The sequence below is a fragment of the Neofelis nebulosa genome, chromosome 2 (genome assembly GCF_028018385.1).
Source record: "Neofelis nebulosa isolate mNeoNeb1 chromosome 2, mNeoNeb1.pri, whole genome shotgun sequence".
Classification (NCBI taxonomy): Eukaryota; Metazoa; Chordata; class Mammalia; order Carnivora; family Felidae; genus Neofelis; species Neofelis nebulosa.
In genome coordinates this window covers 152,780,977-152,798,278 of record NC_080783.1, presented here as the reverse complement: position 1 = coordinate 152,798,278, position 17,302 = coordinate 152,780,977, and the positions used below count along the sequence as shown (strand labels likewise).

Sequence of the window (17,302 nt, the reverse complement as noted above, 5' to 3'; positions counted from 1 at the left end):
ATATTTATTCTTCCAGTCCATGAGCACGGAATGTTTTTCCATTACTTTATATCTTCTTCAATTTCCTTCGTAAGCTTTCTATAGTTTTCAGCATACAGATCTTTGACATCTTTGGTTAGATTTATTCCTAGGTATTTTATGCTTCTTGGTGCAATTGTGAATGGGATCAGTTTCTTTATTTGTCTTTCTGTTGCTTCATTATTCGTGTATAAGAATGCAACTGATTTCTGTACATTGATTTTGTATCCTGCAACTTTGCTAAATTCATGTATCAGTTCTAGCAGACTTCTGGTGGAGTCTACTGGATTTTCCATGTATAATATCATGTCATCTGCAAAAAGTGAAAGCTTAACCTCATCTTTGCCAATTTTAATGCCTTTGATTTCCTTTTGTTGTCTGATTGCTGATGGTAGCACTTCCAACAGCGGTAAGAGTGGACATCCCTGTCGTGTTCCTGATCTCAGGGAAAAAGCTCTCAGTTTTTCCCCATTGAGGATGATGTTAGCTATGGGCTTTTCATAAATGGCTTTGATGATGTTTAAGTATGTTCCTTCTATCCCGACTTTCTCAAGGGTTTTTATTAAGAAAGGGTGCTGGATTTTGTCAAAGGCCTTTTCTGCATAGATTGACAGGATCATATGGTTCTTATCTTTTCTTTTATTAATGTGATGTATCACATTGATTGATTTGCGAATGTTGAACCAGCCCTGCATCCCAGGAATGAATCCCACTTGATCATGGTGAATAATTCTTTTTATATGCTGTTGAATTCAATTTGCTAGTATCTTATTGAGAATTGTTGCATCCATATTCATCAGGGATATTGGCCTGTAGTTCTCTTTTTTTACTGGGTCTCTGTCTGGTTTAGGAATCAAAGTCATACTGGCTTCACAGAATGAGTCTGGAAGTTTTCCTTCCCTTTCTATTTTTTGGAATAGCTTGAGAAGGATAGGTATTATCTCTGCTTTAAACGTCTGGTAGAACTCCCCTGGGAAGCCATCTGGTCCTGGACTCTTATTTGTTGGGAGATTTTTGATGACTGAATCAATTTCTTCGCTGATTATGGGTCTGTTCAAGGTTTCTATTTCCTCCTAATTGAGTTTTGGAAGGGTGTGGGTGTTTAGGAATTTGTCCATTTCTTCCAGGTTGTCCGATTTGTTGGCATATAGTTTTTCATAGTATTCCCTGATAATTGCTTGTATCTCTGAGGGATTGGTTTTAATAATTCCATTTTCATTCATGATTTTATCTATTTGGGTCATCTCCCTTTTCTTTTTGAGAAGCCTGGCTAGAGGTTTATCAATTTTGTTTATTTTTTCAAAAAACCAACTCTTGGTTTCGTTGATCTGCTCTACAGTTTTTTTAGATTCTATATTGTTTATTTCTCCTCTGATCTTTATTATTTCTCTTCTTCTGCTGGATTTAGGCTGTCTTTGCTGTTCTGCTCTATTTCCTTTAGGTGTGCTGTTAGATTTTGTATTTGGGACTTTTCTTGTTTCTTGAGATAGGCCTGGATTGCAATGTATTTTCTTCTCAGGACTGCCTTTGCTGCATCCTAAAGCATTTGGATTGGTGTATTTTCATTTTCACTTGTTTCCATATATTTTTTAATTTCTTCTCTAATTGCCTGGTTGACGCATTCATTCTTTGGTAGGGTGTTCTTTAACCTCCATGCTTTTGGAGGTTTTCCAGACTTTTTCCTGTGGTTGATTTCAAGCTTGATAGCATTGTGGTCTGAAAGTATGCATGGTATGATTTCAATTCTTGCATACTTATGAAGGGCTGTTTTGTGACCCAGTATGTGATCTATCTTGGAGAATGTTCCATGTGCACTTGAGAAGAAAGTATATTCTGTTGCTTTGGGATGCAGAGTTCTAAATATATCTGTAAGTCCATCTGATCCAATGTATCCTTCAGGGCCCTTGTTTCTTTATTGACCGTGTGTCTAGATGATCTATCCATTTCTGTAAGTGGAGTGTTAAAGTCCCCTGCAATTACCACATTCTTATCAATAAGGTTGCTTGTGTTTGTGATTAATTGTTTTATATATTTGGGGGCTCCCGTATTTGGCGCATAGACATGTATAATTGTTAGCTCTTCCTGATGGATAGACCCTGTGATTATTATATAATGCCCTTCTTCATCTCTTGTTACAGCCTTTAATTTAAAGTCTAGTTTGTCTGATATAAGTATGGCTACTCCAGCTTTAATTTGACTTCCAGTGGCATGATAAATAGTTCTCCATCCCCTCACTCTCGATCTGAAGGTGTCCTCAGGTCTAAAATGAGACTCTTGTAGACAGCAAATAGATGGGTCTTGTTTTTTTATCCATTCTGATACCCTATGTCTTTTGGTTGGCACATTTAGTCCATTTACATTCAGTGTTATTAAAGAAAGATACGGGTTTAGAGTCATTGTGATGTCCGTAGGTTTCATGCTTGTAGCGATGTCTCTGGTACTTTGTCTCACAGGATCCCCCTTAGGATCTCTTGTAGGGCTGGTTTAGTGGTGACAAATTCCTTCAGTTTTTGTTTTGTTTAGGAAGACCTTTATCTCTCCTTCTATTCTAAATGACAGACTTGCTGGATAAAGGATTCTCGGCTGCATATTTTTTCTGTTCATCACATTGAAGATCTCCTGCCATTCCTTTCTGGCCTGCCAAGTTTCAGTAGAGAGATCGGTCATGAGTCTTATAGGTCTCCCTTTATATGTTAGAGCACGTTTATCTCTAGCTGCTTTCAGAATTTGTTCTTTATCCTTGTATTTTGCCAGTTTCACTATGATATGTTGTGCAGAAGATCGATTCAAGTTACGTCTGAAGGGAGTTCTCTGTGCCTCTTGGATTTCAATGCCTTTTTCCTTCCCTAGATCTGGGAAGTTCTCAGCTATTATTTCTTCAAGTACCCCTTCAGCACTTTTCCCTCTCTCTTCCTCCTCTGGAATACCAATTATGCATAGATTATTTCTCGTTAGTGCATCATTTAGTTCTCTAATTTTCCCCTCATACTCCTGGATTTTTTTTTATCTCTCTTTTTCTCAGCTTCTTCTTTTTCCATAATTTTATCTTCTAGTTCACCTATTCTCTCCTCTGCCTCTTCAATCTGAGCCGTAGTTGTCTCCATTTTATTTTGCAGCTCGTTGATAGAATTTTTTAGCTCCTCCTGGCTGTTCCTTAGTCCCTTGATCTCTGTAGCAAGAGATTATCTGCTGTCCTTTATACCCTTTTCAAGCCCAGTGATTAATTTTATGACTATTATTCTAAACTCACTTTCTGTTATATTATTTAAATCCTTTTTGATCAGTTCATTAGCTGTTGTTATTTCCTGGAGATTCTTTTGAGGGGAATTCTTCCGTTTGGTCATTTTGGATAGTCCCTGGAGTGGTGTGGACCTGCAGGGCACTTGCCCTGTGCTGTGGTGTATAACTGGAGTTGGTGGGCGGGGCCGCAGTCAGACCTGATGTCTGCGTCCAGCCCACCGCTGGGGCCACAGTCAGACTGGTGTGTGCCTTCTCTTCCCCTCTCCTAGGGGTGGGATTCACTGTGGGGTGGCGTGGGCCCTCTGGGTTACTTGCACACTGCCAGGCTTGTGGTGCTGGGGATCTGGCGTATTAGCTGGGGTGGACCAGAAAGGTGCACAGGGGCGGGAGGGGCAGGCTCAGCTCGCTTTTCCTTTGGAGATCTGCTTCGGGAGGGGCCCTGTGGCACAGGGAGGGAGTCAGACCCGCCGGAGGGATGGATCTGCAGAAGCACAGCATTGGGTGTTTGTGCGCTGCAAGCAAGTTCCCTGGCAGGAACTGGTTCCCTTTGGGATTTTGGCTGGGGGATGGGCGGGGGAGATGGCGCTGGCGAGTGCCTTTGTTCCCCGCCAAGCTGAGCTCTGTCATTGGGGCTCAACTCTCCCTCCTGTTGTCCTCCAGCCCTCCCGTTCTCTGAGCAGAGCTGTTAGCTTATAACCTTCCAGATGTTAAGTCCCGCTTGATGTCGGAACACAGTCCGTCCGGCCCCTCTGCTTTTGCCAGCCAGACTCGGGGGTTCTGCTTGGCTGGCAGGCCCCCCCTCCGCCCCGGCTCCCTCCTGCCAGTCCATGGAGCGCGCACCGCCTCGCCGCCCTTCCTACCCTCTTCCGTGGGCCTCTCGTGTGCGCTTGGCTCAGGAGACTCTGTTCTGCTAGTCTTCTGGTGGTTTTCTGGGTTATTTAGGCAGGTGTAGGTAGAATCTATGTGATCAGCAGGACGCGCGGTGAGCCCAGTGTCCTCCTATGCCGCCATCTTCCCAGGATCCCTCATTTATTTTTAATGAATCATAGTAACATAACTCTTTTGCAAGTACTTGACTCCATTTTTCCTCCTCATTTTCCCACTCTAGAGGGAAAGATCTACATAAATACTGTATATGGGTTAGAGTCTAGTCAGAAAGAGACACCACCTGTAGTATATTTATTATTTAGATAGAATTTAATTCAGAACTGGTTATGAGGATGTTGTGGGGGCAGGAAGAGCAAAAGGAGGGAAAGTAAGTTTACCTGAAGATTAGTGGCTATGGAAACCAGACCTGGAGGGGCAAAATGGCAGCAGAACTCTCCTAGCACCTGAGAGCTCTAGGAAGCTCTTGTCCATAGTGACTAAGAACTGGGAGCTGCCCACCAAGGCCTTTGCTCTGACATTTGCAGGATCACCTCCTGATCCTGCTCCATCATTGCTGCTGATGCCCCTGGAAACAGGAGAGAAAGAAGTCACTCCTCCCTTCTTTTCCTTTTCCAATATCCCATCCATGCCTCTTATCAGCAGAACCTTAACAAAACTGTTAATGGTGTCTGGGACAGAAAAAACAAACAAACAAACAAACAAACAAACAAACAAACTGCGGGTTTATAGCTATGAAACTATAGATCAGAATGCATAAAGATAGGAATTTAGAAAATTCCAGAAATCGCAGATACAATTAACCAGCATATGAAGCACTGAGTGTCATTTCATTATATAGATTTGGAGGCTGCCAGACTTTAAGTCCACACTCATTGTGTTGATGCAGATGACCAATAAGCAGAATATGTTTGTTTGAGGTGCTTGCCATGACTCCCAAAGGTTCTGTGCAGTCTGTTTAGGTAATGAACCAAACTAAAACCTCAGTAAAATACTGGTCTTACTCTTATTCCTCCCACAAATTATAAATCAGGACATAAAGTGAGAGCCATCTGCTGAGGAAGTCCTGAGCAGGCAGATTCCCAAGGTCCTCTTTCATGTTTATTCACAGCTCTAGGGTTTGTCTTGGGTTTGGGGTCATTGGACTGCTGACTGGAGTAATCTCACAGCCTGATGTAGCCAGAAAATATTTGTGGAAGACAAAAATTGTACCGCTAAGAGCTTTTTCCATATATTGCTACTGAAAAAATACAAACAATGTATGTGAACCAATTAAAAACATGTTGGGGAAGAAAAGCACTCCAGAATGGCAGCAGGAGGAGCTCTGCAAATTCTTTCTCCAGAAAAACAGCTATAGCAGGTAAAACTTGAGAACAAACAAACAAAAAATATCAAGTCTCTGGAAATTGTCTTAAGGAAATTGAGGCATATTTATTCAAGAAAACCTACTAAATCTTGATAAAAAATAGTAAGAGTCTATGGGAGTCAAGCCATGGCCAGCTTCCTTCCCCCACCCAGCTCAGTGTTATAAAAAATAAAAGCCTTACTCAAGGCAGGCACAGCCAAGAACTTGGGTACCCTTAGAAGTCTGACTGTATTTGAAAAAAACGTATGAGAAGTTGAGCCTAAAGGCATTTTCAAACAATGGACATTTTAGACAAGAACCCCCCCTTTCCCACACCAGGGTCTAAGCAAACTTCAAAGACTAGAGTTTAAGACTACCCATACAAAGGGGCCAGAGATTAATCTGATCAGACTGTGGAACAATGTATGCTCTTATAAATAAGAGTGGAATCAGCTAGCAATTGTAAGGGCTAATATCTGGGTGTGATACCAATATAGAGAGACAAGCGAGAAACTTACAGGGAGATAAGGGAGACCAGGGAAGACAGTTGAATAGCTCAGATAAAACCTCTATTATCCTTGGAGTGGGGGCAAGGAGACAAGGTGACTGAATGCCCAAGACTGCACACTCTGAAGAACAACATTACAGGTTGTACACTGCAGGAGAAATAGGTTTCAGTGAACATAACCCTAAAGTACATAAAGCAATAACTGACTTAATGGAAGGGAGAAGCAGACAATTCAAGTATAACAGTTGAAGACTTCAATATCCAACTTTCAATAATGCATAGAAAAAAGTAGAAAGAATATAAACAAAGGCTTATAAGACTTGACCAGCACAATAAACCAGCTATTCTTTATGGACATTTGTAGAACACTCTACCCAACAACAACAGAATGTACATTTGTCTCAAGCACATATGAAAGATTCTCTAGGGTAGATCATATACTAGCCCATAAAACAGACTTCATTACATTTAAAAGTATTGAAATCACACAAAGTATGTTCTCTGACCATGGGAGAATGAAATTAGATGAAAAAATAAAAGGAAACAGTAAATTTACAAATATGTGGAATCAAGCAACACATTTCTGAATAAAATAGACCAAAGAATAAATTACAAGAGACATTAGAAAATACTTTGAGATGACTGAAAATGAAGAAAGAACACGTCAAAACTCACAAGATACAGCTTAATCAGAGCCTAACATTGCAATTTACAGCTATTTACAGCTAAAAAATTAATAACCTAATTAATAACCTAAACTTCCATCTTAAGAAATTAGAAAAGAAATACAAACTAAACCAAAAGTAAGTGGGATGAAAGAACTAAGAAAGGGCAAATCAGGAATAATGAAAGAGAGAATAGAAATACAAAATAAAAAGTAAAGAAAGTAAAATGTATTATTTGTAACAAATCAATAAAATTGACAGAACTCCAAGAAGACGAGCGAGAAGATACAAATTACTTCAATCAAGAATGAAGGATGAGACCTCACTATCAACCTTTTAGAAATGAAAAAGATTATAAGGAAATAGTATCAAAAAATGTTTGCCAAAAATAGATAATTTAGTTGAAATGGACAAAAGCATAGAAAGACACATACAATCAAAAGTGATTTTAAAAGAAATAGAAAATCTGAATGGACTTATAATAAAGATATTGAATAGACAAGTTTAAACCTTACCTTTATAAAAAGCCCTTGCCTGGGGGTGCCTGGGTGGCTCAGTCAATTGAGTGTCCGACTTCAGCTCAGGTTATGATCTCACAGTTTGTGAGTTCAAGCCTGTGTCGGGCTCTGTACTGACAGCTCAGAGCCTGGAGCCTGCTTCGATTCTGTGTGTGTGTGTGTGTGTGTGTGTGTGTGTGTGTGTCTACCTCTCCCCCCGCTCTTTCTCTCTCTCCCTCCCTCCCTGTCTCTCTCAAAAATAAACATTAAAAATTTTTACAAAAAGCCCTTGCTCAGATCTTGCACTGGTGAGTTCTAACAAACATTTACTATATTACTATTAGCACTGATAGGCAAGTGCAACAATTGCAGGGTAATAGAAGACTAATAATATGAAGTCAGTTGTCTTTATACATATTAGCAATTAACAATGAAAATAAAATTAAGATGGGGCGCCTGGGTGGCTCAGTCGGTTAAGCGGCCGACTTCGGCTCAGGTCATGATCTCGCGGTCCGTGAGTTCGAGCCCCGCGTAGGGCTCTGTGCTGACAGCTCAGGGCCTGGAGCCTGTTTCAGATTCTGTGTCTCCCTCTCTCTGACCCTCCCCCGTTCATGCTCTGTCTCTCTCTGTCTCAAAATTAAATAAACATTAAAAAAAAATTAAAAAAAAAAGAAGAAAATAAAATTAAGAAAACAGTTCTATTTATAGTAGTATCAAAAGTAATCTTAAAATTTAGGAATATATTTAACAAAAGAAGTGCAAAACTTGCCCTGAAAGCTATAAACCTTTGACAGATATTGAAGGCTTAAATAAATAAAAAGATATTTCATGTTTATGAATCAAAAGACTTAAATTGTTAAGATGGCAAGAGTCCCCAAATTGGTCTGCTGATTCAATGAATTTCTATCAAAATCCCAAGTATCTTTTTGTGGAAATTAGTAAGCTGATCTTACAATCTATATGAAAATGGATGGGATCCAGAATAACAAAAGCAATTCTTTAAAAAGAACAACAAAGTGCCAGGACTCATACTTCTCAATTTCAAAACTTACTAGAATACTACAGTAATCAAAACAGTGTGCTACTAACATAAGGATAAACATACAGGTTATGGGACAGAATTGAGAACACAGAAATAAATGCTTACATTGATAATGAGCTGATTTTTTGATGGTGGAGAAAGAATAAGAAGGAAGATGGATCCCTTCTTGATACCACTATGAAAATTAAGTCAAAATGAATCACAGATCTAGTAACAGATTTAGTGACAGCTAAAACTATAAATCCTAGATTAAATTTAAGAGTAAATTTTTGTGACATTGGGTTAAGTAATGATTTCTAGATACAGCACTAAAAGCACAAACAGTAAAAGAAAAAGAGATAAATTGGGCTTTATCAAATAACTTTATGTTTCAAAGAATATAATTTAAAAAGTACAGGGATAACTCAAAGGAGAAAATGTCTGAAAATTATATATCTGATAAGGGATTAATATCCAGAATATATAAAGAAAGCTTAGAACTCAATTATAAAACAAAATAAAACAAACACCCAAAAAGTAACTGAATTTTAAAAGAGCAAAAGTGAACAGGCATGTATATATATATATATATATGCACATATATATATACATATATATATATATATATATACACACACACACACGAAAAGATGCTCAATATCATTAGTCATTAAAAAGATGTAAATCAAAATTACAATGAGATACATCTTCATACCTACTAGGATGACTAGAAACCACAGGGAAAGCTTTGCACAGTGGCAGTATCATAGCCAATATGGCTTATCCAACGTGTGATTATTGCTAATCACCCCCTGATATTGCTAATAACAGGGGGAAAAATATTGTCTAGGAGTTCCTCAGTATATTAAACAGAATTACCATATGATTGCCAGTAATTCCACTCATGTGTATATACACAAGAAAAAGGAAAATATATATCCATTCAAAATTTTGCACATAAATATCCTTAGCAGCACTATTTATAATTGCCAAAAAAAAGCAAAAGACATCTCAAATATCCATCAACTGACAAATGGATAAATAAATTGTGATATATACATGAAATGAAATATTATTCACTGATAAAGAAGGAATGAAGCACTGATATATGCTCTAACATAGATAAAACTTGAAAATATTATTTTAAGAAAGAAGTCAGTCACAAAAGACAACATATTGTATTATTTTGACTTGAAATGTCCAGCATAGCTAAATGCATAGAGACAGAAAATAAATTTAGGTATGGAGCTTTTGGGGGGGAGTGAAGAAATATTCTACAATTATGTAGTAGTGACCATTGCAAAAGTCTATGGATATATTAAACACATTGACTTGTACACTTAAACAGATGAGTTTTAAGGTATCTTAATTATATCTCAATAAAGTTTTAATAGCAGAAGAAAAATAAACACCTGAGAAAATTCTATTTTATTTTTAAACATTGCAATGCTTTTCTTGGCTCTTCTCATTTACATAAAGGGTGATAAGAGCCATGAGGATGAGCAATTCACATATATATTTTCACTTAATAACAATAGCAATTCCATGAACTGAGTGTATTATTACCTCTGCTTTTTAGACAATATAACAAAAACTGAGAAAAATGAAAGTCATTTAAAGGATTTTTTTTTAGGAAGACAGAGAGTGTGAGCAGGGGAGAGGGGCAGAAAGAGAGAGAGAGAGAGAGAGAGAGAGAGAGAGAGAGTTTTAAGCAGGCTCCATACTCAGCATGAATCCCAACACCGGGCTTTATCCCAAGACCCGGGATCATAACCTGAGCTGAAATCAAGAGTCAGATGTTCAACTGACTGAGCCACCTAAGCGCCCCGAAAATCACTTGTTAAGTTCCCATCATTGTGAAGTCTCACGGCCAAATTCTTAGCCATAATGCTGCATTCCTTTCCTTTCCCCTCAAATATGGCACCTAACTGCTTCTGACTATAAAGGGCCAACACCATTGAGTATTGTACAAAATTTCTATCCTTCTTGGGGAAATTTAAAACTTCCAGACTAATATTGTAATGCTAGTTTCACAAAGGGGATTTTAACTGGAAAATAGTAAATTTGTAATATTAAACAATACAGATTGCTTGTTAGCTCTAACTTTTTGGCCTGAATGGAGGTATGATAAGCACATAGGATAATTTATAGTGCTCTATGTTTTATCTTTATTTTCAAATATGACAGCACATCAAATTAGACTCATTTCGAAAATGTCTTTATGGATTCCCTTTTGTTATCTGCACAGTGTGTGCATGGTGAGGTTGTAAAAATACAGATCGTGATATTGAACTCAAGTAAAGGAAGATATTATCAATACCAGCTAATGATGGTCAACAAAATGAGAAGTGATGAAAAGTGAATCAACAGATGACATTATGTACTCTTCCAAATTGGTAAGCAGTTTGGTTTAGGTTTACCTTTAAGTGGGATCACTCATTTATAACCTCCAAGAGTTTTATATGTAAGGATTCAAGGACAGGCCCAAATCATACAGATTAAGTAAGTCTTTACAGATGAAAAGTGTAATGGTTCAAAATGGTGTGCTTTATCCAAAGTCACAGAACTAAGCAGAGACAGAACCAGAACTGGAATACAAGTGTGTTGGTTCTCAGCCTGGTTACAATGCTGCCATTTCCCATTTAATCCCACTGGACACAGAACATTCATTTAATGTGGTTATACAGCCTTTATTTATACTAGACAAAGTAGGAAAATTATTGTTATCAAATGTTGGAGTAAACGCAATGTTAGTTAATCACATTTTATACAGAAATATTAATTTTTTCCCAGTTGAGTCTTATATTTATTTAATCATTGCTTTCCTCCCTATTTCTCCAGGGAACAATCTATCCCTTGCTCCCTGTCTGTAGCTTCAATGCATGAAAGTTTATTTTAGTAATAGTATATAATTAAAGATGACAGTTAAAGATGAGGGAAAAGCATGCTGCTGTAAGAGATCACTGGGGCAGTCAAGAAAACACAATGACAAAAACCTAAAAATAATATTCTCACAAATATAAAGTAACAACTTCACTTAAAAATAAACTTTGAAATTTAAATGCAACTATCCTTTTTCCAGTAATGACAAAATTTTTTAAATCCCGTTATCAAATATGACAGGGCAACAAATACTCCTGTGATATGACAACATTATGTTCTTCAAGTTCTTGGATCCGAGAATGTTTCCATGAGAAACTGTTTATGTTATGTATTAGGCTCTTTCAGCATTAATTCTGGTTGGTTTTTGGCATCAATTCCAATGTATAGAATCAACTAGGATAAGACACCGTAAGCTCTATTTTTTTTAGAATTTGTGAACTGTATAGCATTCCTTTGGTTGCTACTTTCTACTTGTTGATATATTATTTTACATTTCAAATGCTTTGTTTCTTTAACTAGATTGTTTCTTTTTCTTCTTAATCTGAATATGGTTAATTTATGATCACAAATTAGTGGAATGTGCCTCTGATATAACCTGTGATCATTTATGTAGTTAGTGGCCACAAACTCAAATCTCAGAATCTGATGGTAAATCCAATTGTCTTGATTCCAATCCATGAGAACAACTGAACAAACAGCTTCAGAAAGAAAAAAAAGACATTTTGGCAAGCTACCACTCTATATTTAAGGTTCCCATTTACTTTTCCAAAAGGAAGGCTCATAAGACATCATTCATTCATTTGCAGATTTATCATTCTTATTGTCCTTTATAAAAACCATACAATTACGGTTCACATTGTCTCATATTTCTTGACCTGCTTCTCACCTTCACCTTCATCAATGCTGAAATCAAGTAGAAATATGAATATAAAATATGTATGAAGTTTTCCTCGAACTTCCAAGACAGATTTAAACTATAGAACTATATATATATTTCATATATGTGATTTTTCTATGTAATATAATTACCTCTCTCCACAAAATGAATTAATGTTCATTATAAAAATTCTGGGAACTATAGGAAATTATTTTCAATCATCTACACTTTCAACACTTAGAATTAACCAATGTTAATATTCTGTTTTCTTCTAGCCTAAATAAATATCTCAAAAAAAAAAAAAGATTATGTTTACTCTCCATGCTTATCATAACCAACTGGAAATGTCCTACTTGCCACAGAGTCAGAATAGTATAAAGATCATTTTCTAGCAGAGCAACCAATTAATATGATGAGAAGTCTAAAGGTAGCATAAAGCTTGATCTTTATGAATTTGAAGTGGCATGCTCAGTTTAGACAGATTAATTAAAACAACCAGGTACATGTTGTTATCATATTCGATTCACATCTTCCAGTATTAAGGTTGTATTAGGTTTATAAAATGAAGAATTAATCCGGAGAGGTGCTAATTAAATGTAAATAAAGACCATTATGAACTTCTCAATGGAACTCAATTGGTATTATTATATTAAATAAAAGTGGTGTCAATCAGATGCCCAGGTGCATGGCTTCTCTTAATTTTCAGCTTTAGGTTTTTCAAAGAACCATTATTAACTAGATAAGTTTAATTAAATATTCATAAAAAGGTTTGCTGACCATTTACTTGGACAGTGTGAAATATTCTGCAACATAACTATTTATTCCCTCAAAACAAAGATTTGTTTCATCAACAAAATGACTTTAGACTTATTCATATCAAGCTGTTAGGTTCACCCAGAAAATTCCTGGAGTATAATTTCAGTTGTGGATCTTTTCCAGGAAAGTGATCCAAGCATATTTCACAGTTTGCAAATACATACTATGAAATATGTTCATAGTTCCCTTTCTCATTCAATTTGTTTTGAACATATCTAAGTGTCTGTAGGTACTAAAAATAAATCTCTAAAATTGATTTAATAAATGTATGATAACAAATTTAATGATAGAAAAGAAAATATATTTAAATGGCGGAATTCTAGTCTTGAAAATAAGTGCCTCTGAAAAATATTTTTGAATTGTTATAATTAATAATTATTAGCTCAGACTGAATAGTGTCATAACTTATTTGCTCTTCTTCAGAAAAGTGGAAAATTGCAGTTAGACTTGTTGTACTCTTGCTTTAGCTACTGTGCATTCCCTACATGAAGCATATGGTTAATTACGATATTAGATGAATTTGAGAAGCTTAGGTTGCCTGCCCACATGTCTAGGACCCAAACTATAAATGCTTTGTGACCTCTTGGGGTGCCTGAGTGGCTCAGTCGGTTGAGCGTCCCACTTCAGCTCAGGTCATGATCTCACAGTTTGTGGGTTCGAGCCCCGCATCAGGCTCTGTGCTGACCACTTGCTCAGAGCCTGAAGCCTGCTTCAGATTCTGTATCTCCTACTCTCTCTGCCCCTTCCCCGTTCATGCTTTGTCTCACTCTGTTTCTCAAAAATAAATGTAAAAAAAATTTTTTTTAATGCTTTGTGACTTCTTAACCAAACTATGATCATACTTACTTGGTGCCAGTCAGGTTAGAGTGTTCTGTTTTATGAAATTAATTGAGTAGCTCTCTCATTTCCTTACATTAAAGATTTGACTCCTAAGTAATATTGTTTTAAACATATGCATCCAAATAATACTTCTAGCTAGCAATATTGTAAGTTTTCAGTAAGTGTTTATTATTTTGAATGGAACTTAAAATAAACAGATTAAACTGTCTAGTCTCAAGAAGCTTAAATTTCTTATAATGAGACTAAAAAAAAACAAACACAAATAAGTAAGGAACAATCCTGATACAAATAAAATCTGAGACATTGTTAGAAAACTGCAAGCATTACATAACTCTACATGCCAGGAAGAAATCTTATCTTAGTGGTGTGTTTCTTTCCTCTGAAAATAAAATTAATTTTCTATACGTGCTTTATCCATCAGTGTTTAGAACTGAAATAATATCATGTCTTGTTATTGGAACAATATATCAAACGACAAGCAACTACAGAGCTAATTATCTGTGGAATAATACTTTCAAGTTGAAATTTACATTAAATTAACCTATTCTTTGAAAAGTTTTGCATGATGAAATTTTTGCCTTTATTTTTTGACTTGTGTGTGTTTACCATGCTAACTATGCCAACAAAGAAATTCTGGCATATTCTTTCTGTTACATATTTTGAAGGATTTTTCTCAGTGAGATAAACTCACAGGTCTAATTTCTTCCAAGAATGTAGGATATTTTTCAATGAGATTTCAAGCCAAATAAAACTATCAATAGCATGTTTCTAAACCCAGGGCTGAAGATTTTGGCCTACTCTTTAGACAAGAGAAACAAGGTTGGGTATGTTGTTTTCCCAAGCCTTCTATCTTTCCTAAGCCCATTAATGAGAGTTTCACCAGATGAGGAGATTCCTCACACAATGACAATTGTAAAATCAGAGAATTTTCAAACATGATGGTAATGTTTTATCAAAGGCTGTAGACATGTTTATGGTGGAGAGCAAAGCATTTGGGGATAAATTAAATTTAGGTATAAATTTTTATGACTGCTACTTACTAGATGGCTGACCTCAAGTAAATTGTTTAACCTCTTCTAAAATATAAGGATAATAGAAATCACTATTTACGATTATTATGAGAATAATATGCAACTGCCTAGGATGGAACCTGGCAAAGAAAGGGTGATCAATAATTAGTATCCATATTAGTTTTATTTTAAATATTGATTTATTTATTTTGAGAGAGGGAGACAGAGAGCAAGAGGGGGGGAGGGGCAAAGACAGAGGGAGAGAGAGAATCCCAACAACCTCCGCCTTGTGCGCATAGAGTCTTATGCAGGGCTTGAACTCATGAACCCGTGAAGTTATGACCTGAGCCAAAATAAAAAGTTGGATGCTTAACCGACTGAGCCACCCAGGCACCCCTATAAATAGTATCCATATTCTTTTTATTTAAAAAAAAATTTTTTTAATGTTTTTTATTTATTTTTGAGACAGAGAGAGACAGAGCATGAACGTGGGAGGGGCAGAGAGAGAGGGAGACACAGAATCGGAAGCAGGCTCCAGGCTCTGAGCCATCAGCCCAGAGCCCGACATGGGGCTCGAACTCACGGACCGCGAGATCGTGCCCTGAGCCGAAGTCGGACGCTCAACCGACTGAGCCACCCAGGCGCCCCAATAGTATCCATATTCTTATTTGATCAATGTGTGAAAGGCATTTAATGTTTTGATAAAGAAGTAGGTCATGGTTACATGCACACATTATTTAAAAAAAATAAAACCCTTACAAAATATACTACAATGGAGTCAATTTATCAAGAAGATATAAGATTTGTTAGTATTTGTGCATCCAACATAGAACATCTAAATATATAAAACAAAAATTATAGATCTGAAGGGAGAAATAGCAATCCAATAATAGTAGGAGTCTTAAATATCCCACTTTCAATGGGTACATTATCCAGACAGAAAATCAATAAGGCCATATTGGAAGAAAACTATGTGTTAGATTACATGAACCTAACAGACATTTAGAGAACATTCCACTCAATAACAGCAGAATATGCATTCTTCTCAGGGACACTTGAAAAATTCTGTAAGATCATATTTTAGGACACAAATAAGTCTTAATAAACTTAAGATTGGAATCATATCAAGCATCTTTTCCAACACAATAGTATGAAACTATAAATCAATTACAAAAAGAAAGCTAGAAAATTTATAAATATGAGGAGACTAGCCAATATGCTCCTGACTGGCCAATGGGTCAAAGAAGAAATCAGAAGAGAAATAAAAAAAAATATCTTGAGAAAAGTGAAAATGGACACACAACACCAAAACTTATGGGATGCAGCAAAAGCACTGAGAAAAAGGAAGTTTATAGCAATAAATGCCTACATTAAGAAAAATAAAGATCTCAAATAAACCAAAATTTATACTGTAAAGAACTAGAAAATGAAGAAAAAGCTAAACCCAAGGTCAATAGAAGGAAGGATGTAATGGGGCACCTGGGAGGCTCAGTCAGTTAAGCATCCAACTTTGGCTCAGGTCATGATCTCACAGCTGGTGGGTTCGAGCCCTGCATCAGGCTCTGTGCTGACAGCTCAGAGCCTGGAGCCTGATTCGGAGTGGACATTCCTCAAAAAGTTAAAAATAGAACTACCCTACAATCCAGCAATCGCACTACTAAATATTTGCTCAAAGAATACTAAAATACTGATTCGAAGGAATACATGCACCCTGATGTTTATTGCAGCATAATGTACACTAACCAAATTAGGGAAACAGACTAAGTGTCCATCAATTGACGAATGGATAAAGAAGATGTGGATAAATTGACGAATGGTTAAAGAAGATACACACACACACACACACACACACACACACACACACATATTCAATGGAATATTACAAAGCCATATAAAGAGTGAAATCTTGCCATTTGCAATGACATGGATGGAGCTACAGAATATTATATGAAGCAAAATAAGTCAGAGAAAGACAAAGATCACGTGATTTCACTCCATGTGGAATTTAGGAAACAAAACAAATGAACAAAGGGAACAAAAAAGAGACAGGGAGGCAAACCAAGAAACAGACCCTTAACTATAGGGAACAATTACCAGAGGGGATGGGTTAAATAGGTGATAGGGATTAAGGGGTGCACTTGCTGTGATGAGCATCAAGTGTTGTATGGAAGTCTGGAATCATTGGATTGGACACCTGAAACTAATACTACACTGTATGTTAACTACCTGGAATTAAACAAAAACTTACAGGGGCGCCTGGGTGGCTCAGTCGGTTAAGCGGCCGACTTCAGCTCAGGTCACGATCTCGCGGTCCGTGAGTTCGAGCCCTGCGTCGGGCTCTGGGCTGATGATGGCTCAGAGCCTGGAGCCTGCTTCCCATTCTGTGTCTCCCTCTCTCTCTGCCCCTCCCCTGTTCACGCTCTGTCTCTCTGTCTCAAAAATAAATAAAACGTTAAAAAAATAAAAAATAAATAAAATAAACTTATAAATACATAAATAAATAAATAGCCTATTAAAATTTAATAAATACAATTTGGGGGTAGATAAACTGGATGTGTAGAGAGTAAATTATTTTAAAAATCCTGAGAGACACTAATAAGTAAATAAATAAATAGCTTCTGTACCACAAAGGAAACTGTCAACAAAATGAAAAGGCAAATTACTGAGTGAGAGAAAATATTTGCAAATCATACACCT

General features: G+C 36.7%; 1 long non-coding RNA gene across 1 annotated transcript in view; it reads left to right on the top strand.

Annotated features, from left to right (window-relative positions):
- Positions 1–17,046, top strand: part of LOC131504489 (uncharacterized) — a 73,575-nt gene extending 56,529 nt beyond the window's left edge. Inside the window, exon 2 of the long non-coding RNA XR_009258019.1 lies at positions 16,902–17,046. This is a non-coding gene — a long non-coding RNA (uncharacterized LOC131504489). The remainder of the gene's footprint in view (positions 1–16,901) is intronic.
- Positions 17,047–17,302: the final 256 nt, after the last annotated feature.